Consider the following 6,963-nt stretch of genomic DNA (forward strand, 5'->3'; position numbering starts at 1 on the left):
ATCATAGGTGGGTCCGCCCAAACTAACATAGGGTCCAAAACCAAAATTTTCTGGGGCGCTACCCCGGACCCCATAAAGTGGGGTTATGGGTACACCTCAAACCCCCTATGACCCCCCTCACTACACAATCGGTGCAATGAAGGGTGTGCTCTGGCCCCCCTCTAACCCCCTGGTTAACTACATGGGCTAGTCATGGAAAGAATATAACACAACCCAACATTCTTCAATTGATGAAAAATCATTCTGTTGTAGTTTAATGGTGGAATCATGTAGATTGAGATCCAGTAAATTGTGATCTTTGAGAATTTTGCATCAAAACAATATTGATCTATAGATCTACTTAGTATTGTGAGTATTTTATCCTATTTTCATGTTTTCTCAAATATAGATCTAAAGAATTCTCGAATTTCCATGTTTTTTCTTGCTTAAAATCACTCCGAGAAAACAAAACCTTTAGTCACAGAAGGGTCATGCCTGGAACAGAAAGGTCACTTAGAATCAAAATGGTCACGTAGCAAATAGAAAGTTCACATCATGGGTTGTGCCTGGAATAGAAAGGTCACTTGGAATCAAAAGGGTCACACAGTAGACAGAAATGTTGTGCCATGGGTCACGCCTGCAACAGAAAGGCCTCACCTGAGACAGAAACATCACGCCAGCCTACAAAAGGGTCGCATTGCTTCAGGATTGTGTTTTTAATCAACTTTTAGGAGCCCATTTCGAACTTTGATTGCTGGGTCAAGTAGCCCCATGTGTCTACTTTTTGTTGAGTCATCAAACTAGAAAAAATACCTAAGGAAAGGCCTCTGAAAAAATTGAATTTACAAAGCTAACTCAAAAACACAGTGTTTGTGTTGTAGCGGCTACAACCACCCTCCAAAATTTTGTCTTAGCTTTGTTTTGGAGCCTCCCTACCACCCTTTCACAGCAGCATGTCTTGCTTCGTCAAGTACACAAGCTTTAGTGATTTTCTTACAAAATGACAGCCTGTTCATAAAAGCTTGTTGCATCCCCCTCACAAGTTGTTCCTCCAGAATTGGTCTAGCTATAGACTGAGCAGCTCCCTCAAGAAATTGCGCAATTCTAGAGGGAAACCAGCCTTCCCTCCAGAAATTGTGCAATTCTATCTGGCAGCCTGCTGGGCTCTAGAATTGCACAATTCTGCCAGTCAAGCTTCACTGAGAAAATTGCATAATTCCTCCTAGTAGGGCTGCTTAGTCCAGGAATTGTGCAATCCTGGGCAACAGTCAGCTGCTCTGCCTAGAAATTGCACAAATCTCCTAAGCATCCAGCCTAGCTCCCTTCTAGAAATGTGCATTTTTCCCCAGCAGTTGAGCAGGCTCTTACAAGTGCAATTGGGTTGGCCAATTCCACCCGGGACAAAGAAAACTTGACTTGCATGCATGGGCTGCTTTTTCCTAGAATAGAAAAAGGCAACATGAAAAAGGCATCCCTTGATTCAAGGAGCTATTTTTAGCAGCTAGAGGTTACATGCAAATATCATTTTAGAATCTTTCCTCCAAGCGTCGCTTTTTCCTAGATTTGTAGCATGCACGTCATGAGCTTCAAAATTATTTATTTAATGCTTCAAATATCATTTCTTCACATCGATCTTGGAGCTCTAACATCCCACAAAACATCCAAGATTCTTCGACACATCTAGCTCAGCTATTCATGGGTAAGTGGTCTCAACTTGTTTTTGCAGCATTTCTGTTGCTTTTTCTTGCTTTCGCTTGTGTGAATATTTTTTTCTTGATTTATTTGAACGCTTGATGTCATTTACATGCATACTATCTTGTACTAGTAGCATTTCATTTTTCATTAGCATCTCACTATTGTCGCATGCATGAAATTGTCTTGCATGAACAGTCGTCGATTCGGCGACTCATTTCACCCACATGCATGTTGTTCCTTTTTCTGAATCTTTCATTCACTGTTTGCATGCACGATCATTTTCTTCTGCTTACACTCAGTATCACCATGCATTCACATTCAGTTTCCCGTCGGCGAGTCTTGGCAGCCTTTGCCCAGAATGTGCCTCACCAAGATAGCATTGCGCAATCCTGAGAAGGAAGGCTTTGTCTTCCTCCCAGTAAATGTGCATTTCTAACTAGTGAATTTCCTTCAGGCTTGATTTGTGCAATTCTGAGGGACATTGATTGTTGGCCCAAAACATTGTGCAATGCAGCCACTGATCCTCCAACCATTTCCAGTTGAAATTGCACATTGCACAATTCCAACAATCAGTAGTTAGCTTGGATTGTGCATTGCACAATTTCAATAGCCATTCATGCCTCCTAGATATCCCAGACTTCCTTTTGTGCAAGTTTGGCAGCCAGTCTCCCACCCTCCCAGAAGGAATTACTTAATCCTTGACAATAAATCCCAAGGTATGTGTTATGTCATTCCTCAAAGTTTTCTTTGGTTTTCGTTGACAGATTTCTTATCATGCATGTTGCTTTGTCTCCAGATCTAGCATTTGTTCGTCCACCTCTTAGCAGTTTAGGATCAATGGCCTCCAAGGGAGTAGGATCAAATTTCACTAACAGAAGTGGAATTGGAGCAGCAGTTGAGTGAGTGTCTACAAGTATGCTAATCTATGAAGATACCAAACTGATTGTAGACAAGGACATCAAGCTAAAATGGCAAGAGGTCAATCATGCATTTATAAGCACTTTTGGGGAAGACCTCGAGGACCGCCAAGTCTATGTGAACATTCACAAGTCAAGCTTGTACCAGATTTCATGCAGATACCCTGCATTCCATGTGTGGACATGATACACTAGATCGTCTCACACACTGATCCTGAGAAAATGACTTTGATCATTGTCAGTGGGATGAAGATTGCAACCTTCAGGGCACAAGATTATGTGAGTGTCTACAAGTATGCTGATCTATGAAGATACCAAACTGATTGTAGACAAGGACATCAAACTAAAATGGCGAGAGGTCAATCATGCATTTATAAGCACTTTTGGGGAAGACCTCGAGGACCGCCAAGTCTATGTGAACATTCACAAGTCAAGCTTGTACCAGATTTCATGCAGATACCCTGCATTCCATGTGTGTTCATGATACACTCGATCGTCTCACACACTGATCCTGAGAAAATGACTTTGATCATTGTTAGTGGGATGAAGATTGCAACCTTCAGGGCACAAGATTATGATGAGATGTATCAGATGTCAGAGCCCATGACCATCATGGAGAATCCCTTTAGCTTACCTAGTAGCAATTCCAACTCCAGAGACATTTTGAAGAACTAGGTAAAGGAGATGGCTACATTCAGGATGACACCAAACTATATCTACAAGATGAAGATATTGCGGAAGGCATATCAATACTTGGTCATCTTTGCATGTCGATTGTATGGCCAAGAAAGCATGGAAACCTTCCAATAGTGCTAGGTGATCGTGTTGGACCAACTTACCCAAGAAAGTAAAGCATGTAACTGGTTCGACATGTTGGCTCATCAGCTAAAGGAACAGGTAACAAGGGCTTCACATCCACCCAAAGCTATGCAAGAATAAATCTACATGTCGCCTACATCTTCGATGCAATCTGTGCCCGACAAGAGTTCTTGAGCTTGAAGTGGGCATGGACACCAGTGGAGACTGCTATGAACACTTACTGTAAGATGTTGTCCAAATGTAGCTTCAGAGGAGTTATCATATGGCTGTCCAATCATTTTGTCACCCCGATTTACAAGATGATATTCGAACAGGATCCACCCTGGATGTCGAAGGTAGCAATGGAGGCACTGATAGACATAACTTATTGGTACACCTCAGTACCCGACACCTTCATACGGATGTACAGCGTGGAGAATCCTCCGCATGTTCTACTGAATTTTTCCTTGGACTACTCCTTATGCAAGAAGTATCATATCACATCTCGGCATGATTGATATCTAGGTTGCATCAAAAGAAGAAGGAACCTTGGCCCACTCTTCCACTGTGCATTGGTTTATACAAGATTTAGAGTTCCAACCATGTGGATGTCGAAGAAGAGCATATGAAGAAGTATAAATTCGACCTCTGAAGTTACAATCCGTATGACCCACATTGTCTTGTGAAAGATCATTGCGTGAGAGTACAATTCAACTTGATCCACATCGCATGTCATTGGGCAAAGGAGGACCCATGGAGATATTGTTACAATTCCTCGAGACTCAATGAACCAGTCGGCTTCATTGTGGAATGGTTCCTAAAACACCAAGAAAATTTACTATTATGGTTTTCTAAAATCTCTTAATTAATAATTTTGACTAAGATTGTTTTTAAATCCCCCAATTGAGCATCTTTCCATTATCTATAAATGTGACAAAATCTCATCCAAAAGTTTATAAAAGTCTCAATCTAGAGATTGTGTATCCTTTCTACTCCACCTCATCACACGTCCTTCATTACGCCTCACCCAAATTATGTCACATATTCACCCCTCATAATATGCCATTATTGTGGATTATATTGTTAGTTACCTCAACCAACTCTAAAGGTTGAGAACTTGTTACTATTCTTAATAAAATTTATATTCTAAGAATGCTACTCCTTCACCTACTTCACCTCATCACCAACTACACCACCTACTACCCCAACTATGACATCAGCTACGCCACTTATTACCCCATCCATAGATCCACCTATTACATCAGCTACTAATCCTATAACTTATATGATCTTATAGGGTGATATAAATGTTGATGGATATATATATATATATATATATATATATATATATATATATATATATATATATATATATATATATATATATATATATATATAGATATATATATATATATATATATAAGAATGATTAGCCAATTAGAGTTACTGATGCCTCTAACTCTAGTGGAAAACCTAGAAGTAGTTGACATGTACATGGGCTACTATGATATATATCATTTAGCATGTATATATTACTTAAGATAAATATTTGGCATATATATTTATTTTGATATCCTTTTTTATGTATATTATGAATTTTCATATCATCCACAACTAATCAATGTTGATGGAAACACTTCTTTCAAGGTTAGGGGTGTTTTAATCCCCTAGTCACATCCCTCAATCATTATCATTACATTAAGTATAGCAATGTATATTTATTATGTCCTTTTATACCCATTTGTTTGTTATATATACATAAAGGTGACTCCTTTGAATAATCATCTTATCTTCTGCAATTGATATCTTCCAATAGAAGGCTTCCCCCCTTTAAGAGTATTTTTATTTTTCAGTGTTTTACATAATTTAGGCATGTGGAATTACTAATTTATTTTTTTTTTAATCCCATGACATGAGTTGATGTTTGGAAGTCATATTTCAATTTTCATTATCGTATCATGAAGTGGTTGGTCGTGCCCTTTAGCTTGATTGATTCTCCAACAACACTTAGGAGGATGATGGATGATATATTGAGGCCATTCACCAATGCTTGTGTGTTTGTATATCTAATTGACATCCTCATGTTCAATAAAACTTAGAAAGGGCATCCAAAGAACATTCATTCAATGTTGATCACCCTACAACATCACCATGGGGGCTTCACTCAATGAACCTCTAACATAGCACGTGCGTTCGTGGCATATTAAACAATACCCTTAATTTGACTACATATTGGAAAATACCTCTAAAAATCACTTTATTTAACCCCCTACCAATACAAACCCAATACACCTTGCCAATTAAAAAGCCCCTACTTTCACTAGATATTGTAGGTATCCATTTTTTCATTAAATTGTTTTATACCCCTTTATATTTATATTGGGAGTGAATTTTATATAATATATATTTTTATATATATTGATGCATATATGTCAAAAAAAACATGTAGAATGATGAATTTGTAATAAAAAACATAAAAACATGGATTAAACCATATAACATCATTCATCTAGTAGTTATAATCTTCATCAACCACAGGTCCACAAATTACAAGTTCTCATTTATATAACATGTAAGGGTGCACATAACCAAAATAACATCGAGTGCAATCCATCTCTGAACTGAAAGTACATCAACAAATAGGATCTGGATGGCCTGTAGCATCCAAAAAAATCATGCTACAAAAAATACCTACATATCATCAAAATCATTGTCTATCTTGGGTTCTTTGTCATTAATATCACCCTCTAAGCATTAACATAAGATAAAAAAAGTGTAGCATGCCAAGTCAAGATTTTGTTTGAGTGACAGGTACATTTTTAGTAAGGTCATGATATAGAAGTTTGAAAACCAATGTCACTAACATCATGGTAGATATAGGGGTTGATCCTCTTGATTAAATATGAGTTCCATACTGTTATAGACATTTTTGTGCCTCGCAGCATGGAGCATGAAATGTCAATAATTACAGGGATCCTCAGTCCCTAAACATGTTGTTCTTACCCCTAGAAGAACAAGGTCAACAAACCACAGCACTTCCCATCAGTTCTCCACCTGAAAACACTCAAAAACAGGCTTATTTTGGATCATGTCAGCTGCTCCACTGAGCATCTGCGCTGGAATGCAACTGCTCCTCCTTGTACCTGCGCTGAAAGTCAAATCCAATGAAGGCTACCTGCGCTGGGCGAGATTGGCCAAGTGGCACAGTCATTCTGCAAGGTGTCAACTGCCCAGGAAGCTTCCAAACTGACACTTGGTTCAAGGGATTCGCCCTGTGATGAGTAAGAGGTACTTGATCTCCATGTGTAAGCAAGGATCTCCAAGTGGACTCAAGGACTGAAGTTTAACTAAAGTGGGAGAGGACACTAGTCAGCTTGAAGCCAGCCTCAAGCTGACTCATCCTTTCTCCAAATCTCCTATATATAGAGCTCTCTCATGAGGTCTAGGGAGGCTGGAATTTTGTGCAAAGCAAGGAGGTGCTGTTGGTTTACAGTTAGAGCTATTGGGTGATTGCTTTTATAGAGGTGAAGAAGAGAGTTCTTGCTGCTGGGGAGGTGCTGCTGGATTGGAGCCA

Source organism: Pinus tabuliformis, chromosome 1_2 (assembly GCF_031772625.1).
Source record: "Pinus tabuliformis cultivar Carrire ecotype Pingquan chromosome 1_2, CPIR1, whole genome shotgun sequence".
Taxonomy (NCBI): Eukaryota; Viridiplantae; Streptophyta; class Pinopsida; order Pinales; family Pinaceae; genus Pinus; species Pinus tabuliformis.